The 20,533-nt window shown below is 53.0% G+C and overlaps 1 protein-coding gene across 1 annotated transcript in view; it reads right to left on the reverse strand.

The window, feature by feature from the left end:
* LOC138250271 (rho-related BTB domain-containing protein 2-like) overlaps window positions 1-14,652 on the reverse strand; it is a 384,850-nt gene extending 370,198 nt beyond the window's left edge. Inside the window, exon 1 of the mRNA XM_069205010.1 lies at window positions 14,520-14,652. The gene's annotated coding sequence lies outside the window, so the exon portion shown is untranslated. The remainder of the gene's footprint in view (window positions 1-14,519) is intronic.
* Between the last annotated feature and the right edge of the window lie 5,881 nt (window positions 14,653-20,533).

Genomic DNA, 20,533 nt, shown 5'->3' on the forward strand with positions numbered 1-20,533 from the left:
AAACATGAAGTCACCAAGCACACAAGTCACTTGCTCATAATACATATGGTATAATGTAACCCTGCCGTACATGATAAGGATTCTATGAATGACTGTGGTATTCTATGACCATATAGAAGAATGAGGCCATAGGTGCAGTTCCTTTCTAAGGTTAGGGAACTCCGAGGCGGCTTGTAAAATCCTTATCATGTGTGGTGGGGTACCTTATAATACATGGTCACTCCATCACCTTTCTCACAAACCACTTCATCTCAATTCATATGAAAGAGAGAGCACGTTTGCAAACTTTAAGAATAAAAATACAATCTCTAGTGCAAAATTAAACACATCAAAAAACTCAGATATTTGTTGCAAAAAATATCAGAATCACTTTACTACAAGTCAGTTAAAAAAGGGTGCAGTAGTTTGGAATGTGTAGAAATGTGCAAAAAGATTCTAACTATACTGTAATTCCCAAGGAGTGCTAAACATAAACATTTTGTCATAAATATCTGCTTTATGTTTCTCACTTCACAAGTCGCCCAAAAGAATGAAATAGAGGTGGGTTCCTACACAGGGACTGCAGAATCCCATGTATTATAACTTAATATCACACACTCTATTGTTCATGCATAAATTAATATTTTAAGTAGTCTAGCGCTGCGAGCATTAAAAGGTGTTCCATTTTTAGATCTAAGACACTTCAGTCTGTTTTACTTTGTTCACATTTACAAACAATAGTTTCTTGCATAGTGCATCCAAAAATCTGACTCAGGGAATGTAGACTGACAGAAGCCCATGAACTGTTCCCAATCTTTTCAAATATACCAATACAGTTAACTGAAAGCAAACGTTAGTTAGATAACCAAGACTGGTTATCTGAGACTAGAACAACCTCAGGAGTCACCTGGGCCTGAGAGCGAAACACGTGTCAGCTGATTCATTCACAGCAAAGGAGAGCTGAAGGTCTGGGGTTTAACTTCACACCATGGAAAAGGGACTCTATGAAAACCATTTAGTAAAAGATGAACAATAAAGATGTGGTATATCTAGAAATAAGAAACAAAGAATGAGCATCATAGATGAAACAAGCATTGGAAAAGCCAACAGGTCTGATGTCACCCGCCAGCCTTTTGGCAATTCTTGTTGTGTCATGGCTTTTGCAAAACGTTATTGTTTGGGAAGTTATCAGGCATTTGACAATATAAAAAACATAACATAACCTCCCTGTCACTGAAAGAAACTACTTTGTGTGCTGAAGTGTTTCTGGTGAAACAGCATGTCTTAACTCATTGTGAAGTCAGTCAGTAGCTGAAGTGGGGTGACGCGCTGCCCCTTCATGCACGCTGGAGTGGGGTGACACGCTGCCCTTAGGCACGCTGGAGTAGGGTGAGGCGCCGCCTCCTTATGCACGCTGGAGTGGGTGATGACGCACTCCCCTTATGCACGCTGGAGTGGGGTGATGCGCTCCCCCTTATGAACGCTGGAGTGGGGTGACGCACTCCCCTTATGCACGCTGGAGTGGGGTGACGCACTCCCCTTATGCACGCTGGAGTGGGTGATGACGCCCTCCCCTTATGCAGGCTAGAGTGGGGTGAAGCGCTGCCCCTTTATGCACGCTAGAGTGGGGTGACGCGCTGCCCTTTATGCACACTGGAGTGGGGTGACGCGCTGCCGTTATGGACGCTGGAGTGGGGTGACGCGCTGCCCCTTCATGCACGCTGGAGTGGGGTGAAGCTCTGCCCCTTTATGCACGCTTGAGTGGGGCAACGCGCCGCCTCCTTATGAACGCTGGAGTGGGGTGACACGCTGCCCTTTTATGCATGCTGGAGTTCGGTGGCACGCTTACCCCTTTATGCGCGTTGGAGTGGAGTGACGCGCTGCCTCCTTATGCACACTGGTGTGGGGGTGACGCACTGCCCCCTTATGCAGGCTGGGGTGAGGTGACGCGCTGCCCCCTTATGCAGGGTGAGGTGATGTGCTGCCCTCTTATGCACGCTGGAGTGGGGTGATGCACTGCCTCCTTATGCACACTGGAGTGGGGTAACACGCTCCCCCTTATGCACGCTGGAGTGGGGTGATGCGCTTCCCTTATGCACGCTGGAGTGGGGTAACATGCTGCCCCCTCATGCACGCTGGAGTGGGGTGAGGCACTCCCCATATGCACGCTGGAGTGGGGTGAGGTAGTCTCCATATGCACGCTAGAGTGGGGTGAGGCACTCTCCATATGCACGCTGGAGTGGGGTGAGGCACTCTCCATATGCACGCTGCAATGGGGTGACGCGCTCCCCTTATGCACGCTGCAGTGGGGTGACGCGCTCCCCTTATGCACGCTGCAGTGGGGTGACGCACTCCCCTAATGCACGCTGGAGTGGGGTGACACACTCCCCTAATGCACGCTGGAGTGGGGTGACGCACTCCCCTAATGCACGCTGGAGTGGGGTGACGCACTCCCCTAATGCACGCTGGAGTGGGGTGACGCACTCCCCTAATGCACGCTGGAGTGGGGTGACGCACTCCCCTAATGCACGCTGGAGTGGGGTGACGCACTCCCCTAATGCACGCTGGAGTGGGGTGACGCACTCCCCTAATGCACGCTGGAGTGGGGTGACGCACTCCCCTAATGCACGCTGGAGTGGGGTGACGCACTCCCCTAATGCACGCTGGAGTGGGGTGACGCACTCCCCTAATGCACGCTGGAGTGGGGTGACGCACTCCCCTTATGCACGCTGGAGTGGGGTGAGGCACTCTCCATATGCACGCTGGAGTGTGGTGAGGATGTATAACACGGACTTATGAGTTCACACGTATAACACCCACTTATGAATCCACATGTATAACACCCACTTATGAATCCACATGTACAACATCCACTCATGAAATCACATGTACAACACCCACTTATGAGTTCACATGTATAACACCCACTTATGAGTTCACATGTACAACGCACACTTATGAGTTCACACGTATAACACCCACTTATGAATCCACATGTATAACACCCATTTATGATTTCACATGTACAACGCCCACTTATGAGTTCACATGTATAACACCCACGTATGAATCCACATGTATAACACCCACTGTAGGAAGTTGGCTCTGTATGCACTATTTCAAAGTAAGGAATAGTATACACAGAGTCCAAGGGTTCCCCTTAGAGGTAAGATAGTGGCAAAAAGAGATCATTCTAATGCTCTATTTTGTGGTAGTGTGGTCGAGCAGTAGGCTTATCAGAGGGTAGTATTAAGCATTTGCTGTACACACACAGGCAATAAATGAGGAACAGACACTCAGAGACAATTCCAAGCCAATAGGTTTTTGTATAGAAAAATATATTTTCTCAGATTATTTTAAGAACCACAGGTTCAAGATTTACATGTAATACTTCAAATGAAAGGTATTGCAGGTAGGTACTTTAGGAACTTTGAATTAGCAAAATAGCATATACAGTTTTCACATAAATCACATATAGCTATTTACAAACTAGACAGTGCAATTTTCAACAGTTCCTGGGGGAAGTAAGAGTTTGTTAGTTTTTGCAGTTAAGTAAACCACCTACGGCAGTGGTTCCCAACCTGTGGTCCGGGGACCCCTGGGGGTCCGTGAAGCTTCCTCAGGGGGTCCGCGACTGCTTAGAGAATTAAATAATATTAACAGAATAGGTGCCCACCTTACAGTAATGACTCAGTGGGGGGTCCCTGTGTTCCAATAATTATTCAGTGGGGGTCCTCGGTTTCCAGTAGTGGTAAAGAGGGGGTCCACAGAACTCAAAAGGTTGGGAACCACTGACCTACGGGGTTCAAGTTTGGGTCCAAGGTAGCCCACCGTTGGGGGTTCAGAGCAACCCCAAAGTTACCACCCCAGCAGCTCAGGGCCGGTCAGGTGCAGAGGTCAAAGTGGTGCCCAAAACGCATAGGCTTCAATGGAGAAGGGGGTGCCCCGGTTCCGGTCTGCCAGCAGGTAAGTACCCGCATCTTCGGAGGGCAGACCAGGGGGGTTTTGTAGAGCACCGGGGGGGACAAGTCCACACAGAAAGTACACCCTCAGCGGCACGGGGCGGCCGTGTGCAGTGTGCAAACAAGCGTCGGGTTTTCAATAGAAAGCAATGGGAGACCAAGGGGTCTCTTCAGCGATGCAGGCAGGCAAGGGGGGGGCTCCTCGGGGTAGCCACCACCTGGGCAAGGGAGAGGGCCACCTGGGGGTCGCTTCTGCTCTGGAGGTCGGATCCTTCAGGTCCTGGGGGCTGCAGATGCAGTGCTTTACCAGGTGTCGGGTCATTGAAGCAGGCAGTCGCTGTCAGGAGGAGCCTCGGGATTCCCTCTGAAGGCGTCGCTGTGGGGGCTCAGGGGGGTCAACTCTGGCTACTCACGGTCTTGCAGTCGCCGGGGAGTACTCCCTGAAGTGATTGTTCTCCACAAGTCGAGCCGGTGGCGTCGGGTGCAGAGTGCAAAGTCTCACGCTTCCGGCGGGAAACGCGTGTTGTTTCAAAGTTGCTTCTTTGTTGCAAAGTTGTAGTCTTTGTGGAGCACAGCCGCTGTCCTCAGGAGTTCTTGGTCCTTCTAGATGCAGGGTAGTCCTCTGAGGCTTCAGAGGTCGCTGGTCCCTGTGGAAAGCGTCACTGGAGCAGTGTCTTTAGAAGTGGGGAGACAGGCCGGTAGAGTTGGGGCCAAAGCAGTTGGTGTCTCCGTCTTCTCTGCAGGGTTTTTCAGCTCAGCAGTCCTCTTCTTCTTAGGTTGCAGGAATCTGAGTTCCTAGGTTCTGGGGAGCCCCTAAATACTGAATATAGGGGTGTGTTTAGGTCTGGGGGGTTAGTAGCCAATGGCTTCTAGCCCTGAGGGTGGCTACACCCTCTTTGTGCCTCCTCCCGAGGGGAGGGGGGCACATTCCTATCCCTATTGGGGGAATCCTCCATCTGCAAGATGGAGGATTTCTAAAAGTCAGAGTCACCTCAGCTCAGGATGCCTTAGGGGCTGTCCTGAATGGCCAGTGACGACTCCTTGTTTTTCTCATTATCTCCTCCGGCCTTGCTGCCAAAAGTGGGGCCGTGGCCGGAGGGGGCGGGCAACTCCACTAGCTGGAATGCCCTGGGGTGCTGTAACACAGGGGGTGAGCCTTTGAGGCTCACCGCCAGGTGTTACAGTTCCTGCAGGGGGAGGTGATAAGCATCTCCACCCAGTAAAGGCTTTGTTACTAGCCACAGAGTGACAAAGACACTCTCCCCATGTGGCCAGCAACATGTCTGGTGTGTGGCAGGCTGCTAAAACCAGTCAGCCTACACGGGTAGTCGGTTAAGGTTTCAGGGGGCACCTCTAAGGTGCCCTCTGGGGTGTATGTTACAATAAAATGTACACTGGCATCAGTGTGCATTTATTGTGCTGAGAAATTTGATACCAAACTTCACAGTTTTCAGTGTAGCCATTATGGTGCTGTGGAGTTCGTGTTTGACAGACTCCCAGACCATACACTCTTATGGCTACCCTGCACTTACAATGCCTAAGGTTTTGCTTAGACACTGTAGGGGCATAGTGCTCATGCACTTATGCCCTCACCTATGGTATAGTGCACCCTGTCTTAGGGCTGTAAGGCCTGCAAGAGGGGTGACTTATCTATACCTGTAGGCAGTGTGAGGTTGGCATGGCACCCTGAGGGGAGTGCCATGTCGACTTAAGTCTTTTTATCCCCACTAGCACACACAAGCTTGCAAGCAGTGTGTCTGTGCTGAGTGAGGGATCCCCAGGGTGGCATAAGACATGCGGCAGCCCTTAGAGACCTTCCCTGGCATCAGGGCCCTTGGTATCAGGGGTACCAGTTACAAGGGACTTACCTGGATGCCAGGGTGTGCCAATTGTGGAAACAAAAGTACAGGTTAGGGAAAGAACACTGGTGCTGGGGCCTGGTTAGCAGGCCTCAGCACACTTTCAAATCAAAACTTAGCATCAGCAAAGGCAAAAAGTCAGGGGGTAACCATGCCAAGGAGGCATTTCCTTACACCCACTTATGAGTTCATCAGTATAACACCCACTTATCAGTTCATATGTACAACGCCCACCTATGAGTTCACATGTAAAACGCCCACCAATGAATCCACATGTAAAACGCCCACCAATGAATCCACATGTAAAACGCCCACCAATGAATCCACATGTAAAACGCCCACCAATGAATCCACATGTAAAACGCCCACCAATGAATCCACATGTAAAACGCCCACCAATGAATCCACATGTAAAACGCCCACCAATGAATCCACATGTAAAACGCCCACCAATGAATCCACATGTAAAACGCCCACCAATGAATCCACATGTAAAACGCCCACCAATGAATCCACATGTAAAACGCCCACTTATGAATTCACATGTATAACACCCACTTATGAATTCACATGTATAACACCCACTTATGAATTCACATGTATAACACCCACTTATGAATCCACATGTATAACACCCACTTATGAATCCACATGTATAACGCCCACTCATGAGTTCACATGTATAACATCCACTTATGAATCCACATGTATAACACCCACTTATGAGTTCATATGTATAACACACACTTATGAGTTCACATGTACAACAGCCACTTATGAATTCACATGTACAAAACACACTTATGAGTTCACATGTATAACACCCACGTATGAATCCACATGTATAACACCCACTTATGAATCCACATGTATAACACCCACTTATGAATCCACATGTATAACACCCACTTATGGGTTCACATGTACAACACTGAAGCTTCCCCTGGCCTCACACAGAGCAGCTTGAAGTGGACCCAGTCTCTTGTGCTGTGAATTCCTCCCGAGGGGTCAGATACAGGAAGGACTTTCCCAAAGTGAGTTCACAGCAGCACTAGCAGGAGGCAGGAACTGGTACAGCATGGGGCCCCTGCTCACACCTGGTGTACAGTGTCCAGCTCCCACAGACTCCTAGCACAAGGTGATATCCAGGTAATACATTAAAAACAAACCACTGGCACCGAAGGGTACTAGCTGGTCTGTGGGAGTGCTTCCTGTGAAGTTAACCAGTGGCAGAGGTGGGCGGAGTCCCAGCCACATGTAGTGGGCGGAGGCAGAATGTGAGTGACACATCAGACCAACGGAAGAAGAAGGGTGGGTGAAAGGCCCTTTAAATAAGTGTGTTGTAGGTATATGATTATTATTTTTTTTAAATCAAAAGGTTTTGGCCAAACCTAAAACAAGCACTTGCAAAGCCAATATGTCTCACCTATGTAAGAGCTATCGGCTTTGCGTATGTCTTTTAGACATGTTGTACAGGATGGCTAAACGGTAGAAGAGTGCATTAGAGTTTTGTAGAGTGGAATGGCATAGAGTGTTGTGTACTGGAGTGGCACAGTGTGGAGTCGTGTAGAGTGGCATGCACTGGAGTGGCGTAGAGAGGAATGGGGATGAGTAGAGTGTCGTAGAGTGGAGTGGCAGAGAGTGTTCCTCAAAGGGAAGGGGGCAACAACCGAGAGCGAGGCCTCACGCTCCTCAGAGTGAAGGAGAGGCGGCCACACATTCATCAGAGTCAAAAGAAGTACTGCAGAGAACACAACCACACATTCCTCAGAGGGAAGGGAGCGTGACCACACACTCCTCAGAGTGAAGGAAAGGTGGAGCACAGCCACACACTCCTCTGAGTCAAGGGAAGCGCTGCAGAGAAAGCAACCACACACTCCTTAGAAACAACAAAGAGCGCATAACACACCTCAGAGTAAAGGGAGCGTGGCCACAAACTCCTCAGAGTGAAGGGAGCACAGCCACACACTCCTCAAAGTGAAGGGGGAAACAACGGAGAGCGTGGCCACACACTCCTCAGAGCCAAGGGAAGCACTGCAGAGAAGCAACCACACACTCCTCAGAGTGAAGGAAGCGTGGCCACACACTCCTCAGAGACAAGGGAAGCACTGCAGAGAAGCAACCACACACTCCTCAGAGTGAAGGAAGCGCGGCCACACACTCCTCAGAGCCAAGGGAAGCACTGCAGAGAACGCAACCACACACTCCTGAGAAACAACAGTGAGCGCGGCAACACACTCCTCAGAGTTAAGTGAAGCACTGAAGAGCAGCAACCACACACTCCTTAGAAACAACAGAGCGCGGCCACACAATCCTCAGAGTGAAGGGAATCACTACAGAGAAGCAACCATGCACTCCTTAGAAACAACAGAGAGTGCAGCCACACACCCGTCAGAGTGAAGGGAATCACTACAGAGAAGCAGCCACACACTCCTTAGAAACAACAGAAAGCGCAGCCATACACCCGTCAGAGTGAAGGGAATCACTACAGAGAAGCAACCACACACTCCTTCGAAACAAAAGAGAGCACGGCCACACACTCCTCAGAGTGAAGGAAGCGTGGCCACACACCCCTCAGAGTGAATGGAATCACTACAGAGAAGCAACCACACGCTCATTAGAAACAACAGAGCGCTGCCACACACTCCTCAGAGTGAAGGGAAGTGCGGCCACACAATCCTCACAGTGAAGGGAATCACTACAGAGAAGCAACCACACACTCCTTAAATACAACAAAGAACGCAGCCACACACCTGTCAGAGTGAAGGGAATCACTACAGAGAAGCAACCACACACTCCTTCGAAACAACAGAGGGCGCAGCCACACACCCGTCAGAGTGAAGGGAATCACTACAGAAAAGCAACCACTAATTCCTTCGAAACAACAGAGAGCGCAGCCACACACCCGTCAGAGTGAAGGGAATCACTACAGAGAAGCAACCACACACTCCTTCGAAACAACAGAGAGCGCTGCCACACACTCCTCAGAGTGAAGGAACCGTGGCCACACACCCCTCAGAGTGAAGGGAGTCACTACAGAGAAGCAACCACACACTCCTTAGAAACAACAGAGAGCGCTGCCACACACCCCTCAGAGTGAAGGGAAGCGCGGCCACACACCCCTCAGATTGAAGGGAGTCACTACAGAGAAGCAACCACACACTTCTTAGAAACAACTGAGAGCGCAGCCACACACCCCTCAGAGTGTAGGGAATCACTACAGAGAAGCAACTACACACTCCTGAGAAACAACAGAGAGCGCTGCCACACACTCCTCAGAGTGAAGGGAAGCGCGGCCACACAATCCTCAGAGTGAAGGGAGTCACTACAGAGAAGCAACCACACACTCCTTAGAAACAACAGAAAGCGCAGCCACACACCCGTCAGAGTGAAGGGAAGCGCGGCCACACAATCCTCAGAGTGAAGGGAGTCACTACAGAGAAGCAACCACACACTCCTCAGAAACAACAGAGAGCGCTGCCACACACCCCTCAGAGTGTAGGGAATCACTACAGAGAAGCAACCACACACTCCTCAGAAACAACAGAGAGCGCTGCCACACAATCCTCAGAGTGAAGGGAGTCACTACAGAGAAGCAACCACACACTCCTTAGAAACAACAGAGAGCGCTGCCACACACTCCTCAGAGTGAAGGGAAGCGCGGCCACACACTCCTCAGAGTGAAGGGAGTCACTACAGAGAAGCAACCACACACTCCTGAGAAACAACAGAGAGTGCTGCCACACACTCCTCAGAGTGAAGGGAAGCGCGGCCACACAATCCTCAGAGTGAAGGGAATCACTACAGAGAAGCAACCACACACTCCTTAGAAACAACAGAGAGCGCTGCCACACACTCCTCAGAGTGAAGGGAGTCACTACAGAGAAGCAACCACACACTCCTTAGAAACAACAGAGAGCGCTGCCACACACCCCTCAGAGTGAAGGGAAGCGCGGCCACACACCCCTCAGATTGAAGGGAGTCACTACAGTGAAGCAACCACACACTTCTTAGAAACAACAGAGAGTGCTGCCACACACTCCTCAGAGTGAAGGGAAGCGCGGCCACACAATCCTCAGAGTGAAGGGAGTCACTACAGAGAAGCAACCACACACTCCTCAGAAACAACAGAGAGCGCTGCCACACAATCCTCAGAGTGAAGGGAGTCACTACAGAGAAGCAACCACACACTCCTTAGAAACAACAGAGAGCGCTGCCACACACTCCTCAGAGTGAAGGGAAGCGCGGCCACACACTCCTCAGAGTGAAGGGAGTCACTACAGAGAAGCAACCACACACTCCTGAGAAACAACAGAGAGTGCTGCCACACACTCCTCAGAGTGAAGGGAAGCGCAGCCACACGCCCCTCAGATTGAAGGGTCACTACAGAGAAGCAACCACACACTCCTTAGAAACAACAGAGAGCGCAGCCACACACCCCTCAGAGTGAAGGGAATCACTACAGAGAAGCAACCACACACTCCTTAGAAACAACAGAGAGCGCAGCCACACACCCGTCAGAGTGAAGGGAATCACTACAGAGAACCAACCACACACTCCTTCGAAACAACAGAGAGCGCAGCCACACACTCCTCAGAGTGAAGGGAATCACTACAGAGAAGCAACCACACTCCTTAGAAACAACAGAGAGCGCAGCCACACACCCGTCAAGAGTGAAGGAAATCACTACAGAGAAGCAACCACACACTCCTTAGAAACAACAGAGAGCGCAGCCACACACTCCTCAGAGTGAAGGGAATCACTACAGAAAAGCAACCACACACTCTTTAGAAACAACAGAGTGCGCAGCCACAAGCCCCTCAGAGTGAAGGGAATCACTACAGAGAAGCAACCACACACTCTTTCTAAACAACAGAGAGCGCAGCCACACACTCCTCAGAGTGAAGTAAAGCGTGGCCACACACTCCTCAAAGTGAAAGGAATCACTACAGAGAAGCAACCACACACTCCTTAGAAACAACACACACCTTCAGTACAGTGTCCCTCACCCCACCTCAGTACAGTGTCCCTCACCCCCCCTTGGTACAGTGTCCCCCCCCCCTCGGTACAGTGTCCCTCACCCCCCCCCCTTAGTACAGTGTCCCTCACACTCTTTCAGTAGTGTCCCTCACACCTCCCTGAGTACAGTGTCCCTCGTACTTGGGGGGGGGGGGGGTCAGTGTCGCTCACACTCGGGGGGATGTCAGTGTCCCTCACACCCCCCTCAGTACAGTGTCTTTCACACGCACACACACACCCTCAGTACAGTGTCCCTTACACACACACCCCTCGGTACAGTATCACTCGCACCCCCTCAGTACTGTGTCCCTGACCCACCCAAGTACATTTCCCTCACCCCCCCGTACAGTGTCCCTCAGACACCCTCAGTAGTGTCTCTCACACCCCCACAGTACAGTGTCCCTAACACACACCCTCAGTAGTGTCCCTCACATCCCCCTCAGCACAGTGTCGCTCACACCCCACTCAGTAGTGTCCCTCACATCCCTCATTACAGTTCCTCTTACACCCCCTCAGTATAGTGTCCCTCACACCCCCTCAGTATAGCGTCCCTCACGTTCCCTCAGTGCAGTGCCCCTCACCCACCCCCTCAGTGCAGTGTCCCTCACCCACCCCCTCAGTATAGTGTCCATCGCACACCCACTTAGTAGTATCCCTGACAGCCCCTCAATACAGTGTCCCTCACTCCCCTCAGTACAGTGTCTCTCACACCCCCTCTCAGTATAGTGCCCCCCACGCTCTCTCAGTACAGTGTCCTGCACATCCCCTCAGTAGTGTCCCTTACACCCCCTCAGTACAGTGTCCCTCAGACACACCCTCAGTGCAGTGTCTTTAACACACACCCTCAGTAGTGCCCCTCACATCCCCCTCAGTACAGTGTCCCTCACACCCCACTCAGGACAGTGTCCCTCACACCCCACTCAGGACAGTGTCCCTCACTCACCCACGTAGTAGCGGCCCTGACAGTCCCTCAGTACCATGTACCTCACGCCCCTCAGTAGTGTCCCTCACACCCCCTCTCCGTATAGTGTCCATCATGCTCCCTCAGTACAGTGTCCCTCACACCCCCTCAGCACAGTGTCCCTCACACACCCCTCAGTAGTGTCCTTCACACACCCCTGGGTACAGTATCGCTCACACCCCGTCAGTACAGTATCCCTCACCCCCCCCTTCAGTACAGTGTCCCTCACACCCCCTTGAAACAGTGTCCCTGACACACCGCTCAGTTCACACCCTCAGGGGGTGTCAGTGTCCCTCACACTCAGGGAGGGGGGTTTCAGTGTCCCTCATACTTGGGGGGGTCAGTGTCCCTCACACTCAGGGACCCTCACACAGGGGGTGTCAGTTACGGGGGGGTCAGTGTCCCTCACCCTCAGGGGGTGTCAGTGTCCCTCACCCTCAGGGGGTGTCAGTTACGGGGGGTCAGTGTCCCTCACACTCAGGGGGGTCAGTTACTCAGGGGGTGTCAGTTACTCGGGGGGGTTAGTGTCCCTCACACTCAGGGGGCGTCAGTTACTCAGGGGGGTCAGTTACACAGGGGGTGTCAGTTACGGGGGGGGGGGGGTCAGTGTCCCTCACACTCAGGGGGTGTCAGTCTCCCTCACACTCAGGGGGGTCAGTTACTCAGGGGGTGTCAGTTACTCGGGGGGGGGTCAGTGTCCCTCACACTCAGGGGGGTCAGTTACTCAGGGGGTGTCAGTTACTCAGGGGGGGGTCTCCGACCCTCACACAGGGGGTGTCAGTTACGGGGGGGGGGTCAGTGTCCCTCACCCTCAGGGGGTGTCAGTGTCCCTCACCCTCAGGGGGTGTCAGTTACGGGGGGGTCAGTGTCCCTCACACTCAGGGGGGTCAGTTACTCAGGGGGTGTCAGTTACTCGGGGGGGTTAGTGTCCCTCACACTCAGGGGGCGTCAGTTACTCAGGGGGGTCAGTTACACAGGGGGTGTCAGTTACGGGGGGGGGTCAGTGTCCCTCACACTCAGGGGGTGTCAGTCTCCCTCACACTCAGGGGGGTCAGTTACTCAGGGGGTGTCAGTTACTCGGGGGTGTCAGTGTCCCTCACACTCAGGGGGGTCAGTTACTCAGGGGGTGTCAATTACTCGGGGGGGTTAGTGTCCCTCACACTCAGGGGGCGTCAGTTACTCAGGGGGTGTCAGTTACTCGGGGGGGTCTCCGACCCTCACACTCAGGGGGTGTCAGTTACGGGGGGGGGTCAGTGTCCCTCACCCTCAGGGGGTGTCAGTTACGGGGGGGGTCAGTGTCCCTCACCCTCAGGGGGTGTCAGTGTCCCTCACACTCAGGGGGTGTCAGTTACGGGGGGGGGGGTTCAGTGTCCCTCAGGAGGGGTCAGTGTCCCTCACACTCAGGAGGGGGTGTCAGTGAGTCTCACACTCAGGAGAGGTCAGTGCCCCTCACACACAGTGGGTGTCAGTTACTCGGGGGGGTCAGTGTCCCTCACACTCAGGAGGGGTCAGGGTCCCTCACACTCAGGAGGGGGTGTCAGTGAGTCTCACACTCAGGAGAGGTCAGTGCCCCTCACACACAGTGGGTGTCAGTTACTCGGGGGGGTCAGTGTCCCTCACACTCAGGAGGGGTCAGGGTCCCTCACACTCAGGAGGGGGTGTCAGTGAGTCTCACACTCAGGAGAGGTCAGTGCCCCTCACACACAGTGGGTGTCAGTTACTCGGGGGAGTCAGTGTCCCTCACACTCAGGAGGGGTCAGGGTCCCTCACACTCAGGAGGGGGTGTCAGTGAGTCTCACACTCAGGAGAGGTCAGTGCCCCTCACACACAGTGGGTGTCAGTTACTCGGGGGGGTCAGTGTCCCTCACACTCAGGAGGGGTCAGGGTCCCTCACACTCAGGAGGGGTCAGGGTCCCTCACACTCAGGGGGTGTCAGTTACGGGGGGGGGGGTCAGTGTCCCTCACCCTCAGGGGGGGTCAGTGTCCCTCACCCTCAGGGGGTGTCAGTTACGGGGGGGGGGGGTCAGTGTCCCTCACCCTCAGGGGGGGTCAGTGTCCCTCACCCTCAGGGGGCGTCAGTTACGGGGGGGGTCAGTGTCCCTCACCCTCAGGGGGTGTCAGTTACGGGGGGGGGGGGGTCAGTGTCCCTCACACTCAGGGGGTGTCCCTCACCCTCAGGGGGGGTCAGTGTCCCTCACACTCAGGGGGTGTCCCTCACCCTCAGGGGGTGTCAGTGTCCCTCACACTCAGGGAGGGGGGTTTCAGTGTCCCTCATACTTGGGGGGGTCAGTGTCCCTCACACTCAGGGGGGTCAGTTACTCAGAGGGGGGTCTCCGACCCTCACACAGGGGGTGTCAGTTACGGGGGGGGGGTCAGTGTCCCTCACCCTCAGGGGGTGTCAGTGTCCCTCACCCTCAGGGGGTGTCAGTTACGGGGGGGTCAGTGTCCCTCACACTCAGGGGGGTCAGTTACTCAGGGGGTGTCAGTTACTCGGGGGGGTTAGTGTCCCTCACACTCAGGGGGCGTCAGTTACTCAGGGGGGTCAGTTACACAGGGGGTGTCAGTGTCCCTCACCCTCAGGGGGTGTCAGTGTCCCTCACACTCAGGGGGTGTCCCTCACCCTCAGGGGGGGGTCAGTGTCCCTCACCCTCAGGGGGGGTCAGTGTCCCTCACCCTCAGGGGGCGTCAGTTACTCAGGGGGGGTCTCCGACCCTCACACCCCCGCCCCCCGGCTCCCACCTCAGCCGCTGCGGCTCCGCAGGCGCTGCTCTCCGGCCGCCGCTGCCCCCCGGTGCCTCCCGCTGCTCCCGCCGCGGCCGCCGCTCTCCATTGTCCGCCGCCGCCGGAGCCCCGACTGCCAGCAGGCCCGGGGCGTGGCGGGGGCGGGGCTTACCGCGAGGGGCGGGGCCCGCTCCGACGGGAGCCATACAGGAGGCGAGGCCTGCGCGGAGGGGCGGGGCAGCTCTACGGCATTTACATGGAGGGGCGGGGTCTGGCGCAGAGGGCGGGGTCAGCTCCGGGAGGTGAGGAGGGGAGAGGCGGAGCCCGCCCGAGAGGGCGGAGCCAGCTCGTACCGGACAGCAGGAAGGGCGTGACCTGGCGCAGGGGGCGGAGTCGAAATCTCTGTAAACCTGGTGAAAGGCGGGGCTTAGTGGAGTGGGCGGGGTCAAGAAGACAGGACAACAATGGGATGGGCGGGGCTTGCTGGGCCGCGCTGACAACGCTGCGAGGGCGGATCCATTCTTGGTAAACAAACGCGAGGGGGCGGGCCCTTCAGCACGGTCACGTGCGCGACGCGCGAGAAAGATTGCCCAGCGACCCAATCTCAAGGGAGGGCGGGTCCACGCACGCACGAGCACCGAGCGAGTCGCTGCCAACGAGCCAATCTGTGAGCTCGGAATGGCGGGGCCAGTTGAAAAGACTGCACGAGGGCGGGGCTTATAACGGTAACAGAACCTCTACGGACGGGACCCTCCAGGGAGTGAGAAGGCGTGAAGCAGATCATTGGGGGAGGGGCCCAATACGGGGATTGGCTGCGCCCGTCCCTGGGGGCGGGGCTGTCCGAGGAAGCCTGACGGTGAGAGGAGGGCGGTTGGAAGTGACAGCTGCCCCGGGGGCGGGGCTCCAGGGACAAAGCAGGGCCACGCAGCGGCGCGATGTGCGCACGCGTAGTATCCATAAGGGGCGGGGCTAGACCCAGGTTGGCGTATAACTGGGACCGGAAGTACGTGTACGGGGCACGCGGTGACAGGCTCGATAGAGACCGAAAAGTCATGGTGTGTGATCCCGGAAACTCGGAGTCCCCGCAGAACCGCCAAAGCTCAGCGATCCACAGCAGATGAAGGCCGGCTCTCCTGATATATTAATCCAGCAAAACACGCTCCTTTAGGCCTCTTTTTGCTCCGTACCTAAGGATAAAAAGAGCCATAAAACTATTCTCTAACGTTTATGCAAGAGCTCAATGGGTGGGAAATAATAATAACTTCACAATCAGAAATATTTTGAAACAGCATATTTCGACCTTACGCTGGTCACCACATATCTTCAGGGTGGCATAATCCTCGCCCCGGTGTCCTTAATAGAATTGAGAATCCTTAACGCGATAGCTAGAACATTTTTCATTGTATGTCAGGACCGGAGGCTCTGATTATGTTTGTTCAAAGCTGAGCCACCACTACTGATGCTACATCTACAACAGCTTTTTGATAGAACCATTAAACGTGGATTCAGATGACCAATCTTCCGCTTCCATGATATTCTCTAAACGAGCAAAAGATTTTCAGGCCATAGCTCCTCTGGCAGAATGAGCTCCGAAAAAGGGAATTGGCGATACCTGCTTCCGAAAGAAGCCAACGCATTCATCCTGCCAACGTGGCGGAAGAGACTGGTCTAAATGGCTTCTGCAGTGCAATGAGCAACTGCCCTTGAGGATCCACGCAAAGTTCGCTAGTCGCGCCTTCATGAGCTCTGAGATAATTTACCACACATAGCTTATAATCATTAGGAAAAGCTGGGTGGAAAGACAAACGTAATGTTGGTCTTGGTCTATCTACAGACTGAGAAGGATACACCTTCAGGAGAAAATTGACAACCTTTGAAATCTAAAGCTTGGACATCTGAAACTGTTTTGTAAGAATCAAACACAACAACATAGTTAATTTTGCCGACAGCTGCTTTTGTGACAAATTCCTGTTATCCGGCAAAGATTTCAAAAACTCTAGCACTATATTCACATCCCGTAAGACAGAGTATTTCGGTTTAGGGAGACTGGAAAAACAAATACCCCTCAATAACTTACATACCAAGGGTTCCTTCCCAATTGGTCTACCATTGACGGGGACAAGGACCGCCGAGATAGCGGATCTGTAGTTGTTCACTGACCTATAAGTCAGTCCTGATTCAGCCAATGAAGACAGAAAACTAACTACGGAACACACATCTGCCTGAGAGGGATCCAAACTCCTTTCATGACACAGCCTTCTCTCCCCATATCTCCATCTGCAGATCTCACACCTCTCTCCTCTGCAGTCTCTCTATTAGAGGCACACACCCTTCTCTCACCACATCTCCATCTGCGGTTCTCACACCTCATCTCTCCTTTTTAGCACCCTGTTATCACTCTCTCCTGTTTGTACTTCCTTCCATCTCCCTCACTTCACCACCCGTGTTTTCTTCAAGGGTCACCCTCTCAGTACGTGGACAGCTGTGTATCAGCACCACACACTCTCTGTTACAACTGGCAGACATGAAGATTACTCTCTGCACTCTGCTGAGAGGCCAAGGATTGGATGAGCATCGCTTTAATCACTTGTATGAACCAGTGACCAGCACTGGGAGGAACTTACTCCGCCTTCAGTCTCACCTTCAGAGCTCTCAGTCTGCCCGGTGATAACCGCCGCCCTCAGCCGGAAGTCGCAAAGCACCTAGAGACTCTCAAGTCACAGTAGGCACTTAGCACCATATTTTTAAAAAGTAGCACATCAGAGCTGATGCGCCACTTTTTTTCTGTGCCCCTTATCGGCACCCAACGACACCATGGTTGCGCGGTATTTACAGTACGGTGCACCATAGCACTCATTAGCACCATTGTGTCACATTTTTTGACACTATTGTAGCGCTTCGATACAATAGCATAAAATTTTTTGATGCTATTGCAGCAAAGTGCAAGGAGGTCCGTAGGTTTCTTTGGGAGCGTTGTTAAAAATGACGTAAAAAATGTTTCAGTGAAATCTGTTAAATTTCCCAGTGTCATTTTTTCTGGCCCGCTGCGTGGGAACGTCCCCCCTCCTTGCATACATTATGCCTGGAGCGGGTATAATGTGGCGCAATGCATGCACCCTGCCACTTTGTAAATATAGCGCTTGGAAAAAGTCTCCTGAATGGCGCTATGGCAGCGCTAAGGTGGGAGTAAGCGGCTGAATGGACAAGGATTCCAGAAACACAACATCTTAGAAAAGCAGAGACTCTTGGGGAGTCTTGGAGTCAGTACAGCAGGCGAGGGGTGCGGATTCAGGGCAGTGATGATGACTTTGGAGCTGGGGCACAAGGTCTGAGTCTCGGCGTCGTTGCAGCATCCCGGGATCCTGGGCAACTCAATCTCCTGGAGCCTAGAAGTGCACAGAAAGAAGACCTGCGTGTGTCATGTAAAGCGCCCCCGTACCTCTGATTGTGTGTAAATAAAGTGGAATCTAAATGGGGCGGTGCACCCCCCATGGATTACTTTAACAGGTCTTACATTGCTCAGCGCTATCTCAGCATCTTTCACTATAAGGACATACATTTAGGGCCGGTGTCAAGGTCAGGTTTAATTACTATCGTGTCTGAGACCCGGAGCCGGACCCCGTGCTGCTGAGGCCGTCAGGTAACTGCTGAGTGGGACCGAAGTTGGGAAACTTTCAACCAATCAGACGCGGCCTCTGAGTGAAAGTTAAGAGGGAGATGAGACTCAAGCTCGGGGGGTCGGAATCAGAGTTTAGGGAAGAGGAGGGAAAGAGCCGGAGGGGCAGGAAAAGCCTCTTATTGATGTCATCGAAGAATTGCTTATCAGCGCCTTGAGACCCTGTGAGTCATGAGCTGCGCTTACAAATCGATTGATTGATTGATTGATTGATTGATCACCGAAATAAGGTAGCGCGAGCAGTTTTTCATTGTTTGATGCACGAAAAACAAATCGATGAAATGAGCAGTTTTGTGCTGAGGGGAGCAGCAGGGGGTGGTGCAGTGCACTGGGCATGTAGCGCTGCATGTCCAGCTATGGCCTCAAGGCGCTGTCACCCCCCTGATGTGCCTTAGCACCGGGTCGTTGGGAGCCTGAGATGTTCTGTGATGATTAGGACTTGGTGGAACTCCATGTAGCGCTGCATGTCCAGCTATGGCCTCAAGGCGCTGTCACCCCCCTGAGGTGCCTTAGTACCGGGTCGTTGGGAGCCTGAGATGTTCTGTGATGATTAGGACTTGGTGGAACTCCGTGTAGCGCTGCATCTCCAGCTGTGGCCTCAAGGCGCTGTCACCCCCCTGAGGTGCCTTAGCACCGGGTCGTTGGGAGCCTGAGATGTTCTGTGATGATTAGGACTCGGTGGAACTCCGTGTAGCGTAATCGCACAGAATTACCTCAAGATGATGCATGATTTCATGGAATTACCAGAAAATGTCATTTTGTATTTAGCGCTATTTTCTTAACGCAAAAGTGCTCAGACACAACGATGCATTTTACGCTAAGAAATGATGCTACATGCAACAGAACACAAACAGTAACACAACCAGCCACCCATGAACACTAAATGCGCTCTCTCTGCACGATTTTTGCCCCTCAAATGATTCTTAATTACACAGCCAGAGTAATTGTGCATTATCAGTAATGGCACCCTCTGTGCCTGGTGCCCACAGACACTGCAGGCCCCCTCTTGTTGCATGAGTGGTATCTGTGGCTGTGCTGGTGTGTGTTGGTGTTCTTTCTGATGGGGTTTCTTGTGGTTTCTTGTGTATGTGCCTGGTGTGTGTTGGTGCTCTTTCTGATGGGGGTTCTTGTGTGTGTTTCTGGTGTGTGTTTCTTGTGTGTATTTCTTGTGTGTGTGCTGGTGTGTGTTTCTTGTGTGTGTTAGTGCTCTTTTGTATGTGGTTTCTCGTGGGTGTGTCTTGTGTGTGTGCCTGGTGTGTGTTGGTGCTCTTTTGATGGGGTTTCTTGTGTCTGTTTCTTGTGTGTGTGCTGGTGTGTGTTTCTTGTGTGTGTGCTGGTGTGTATTTCTTGTGTATGTGCCTGGTGTGTGTTGGTGCTCTTTATGTTGGGGTTTCTTGTGTGGGTTTCTTGTGTGTCTCTTAGAGTGACAACACTGTCTGTGCCTGATGCCAAGAACCACTCCAGGCCCCCTCTTGTTACATGAGTGGTATCTGTGGCTGTGCTGGTGTGTTTTGGTGCTCTTTCTGATGGGGTTTCTTGTGTGTGTTGTGTGTGTGCTTGTGTGTGTTTCTTGTGTGTGTGCTAGTGTGTGTTTCTTGTGTGTGTGCCTGGTGTGTGTTGGTGCTCTTTCTGATGGGGTTTCTTGTGTGTGTTGTGTGTGTGCTTGTGTGTGTTTCTTGTGTGTGTGCTAGTGTGTGTTTCTGGTGTGTGTGCCTGGTGTGTGTTAGTGCTCTTTCTGATGTGGTTTCTTGTGTGTGTTTCTTGTGTGTGTGCCCGGTGTGTGTTGGTGCTCATTCTGATGGGGTTTCTTGTCTGTTTTTTCTGTGTGTGTGCCTTGTGTGTGCTGGTGCTCTTTCTGATGGGGTTTCTTTTGTGTTTCTTGTGTGTCTCTTAGGGTGACAACACTCTCTGTGCCTGGTGCCCAATCAATCAATCAATCAATACATTTGGAGACCGCATTACCCACCCGTAAGGGTCTCAATGCGCTGAGGGGGGGATGGGTGCTGCTACTGCTCGCATAGCCAGGTTTTGAGGTGCTTCCTGAAAGTCAGCAGGTCTTCGGTCTGTCGTAGGAGCAATGGAAGGGTGTTCCAGGTCTTGGCGGCGAGGTGGGAGAAGGATCTGCCTCCGGTAGTCGCTCTTCGGATGCGGGGGACGGTGGCGAGGGTGAGGTCGGCTGGGCGGAGTTGGCGGGACGGGGTGTAGAAGGTGAGTCGTCTGTTGAGGTAGGCTGGACTGGCGTTGTGGAGCGCCTTGTGTGCGTGGGTGAGGAGCTTGAAGGTTATCCTTTTGTTGACGGGGAGCCAGTGTAGGTCTCTCAGGTGCGGAGTGATGTGGCTGTGGTGGGGTGTGTCGA

The sequence above is a fragment of the Pleurodeles waltl genome, chromosome 1_1 (genome assembly GCF_031143425.1).
Source record: "Pleurodeles waltl isolate 20211129_DDA chromosome 1_1, aPleWal1.hap1.20221129, whole genome shotgun sequence".
Taxonomy (NCBI): Eukaryota; Metazoa; Chordata; class Amphibia; order Caudata; family Salamandridae; genus Pleurodeles; species Pleurodeles waltl.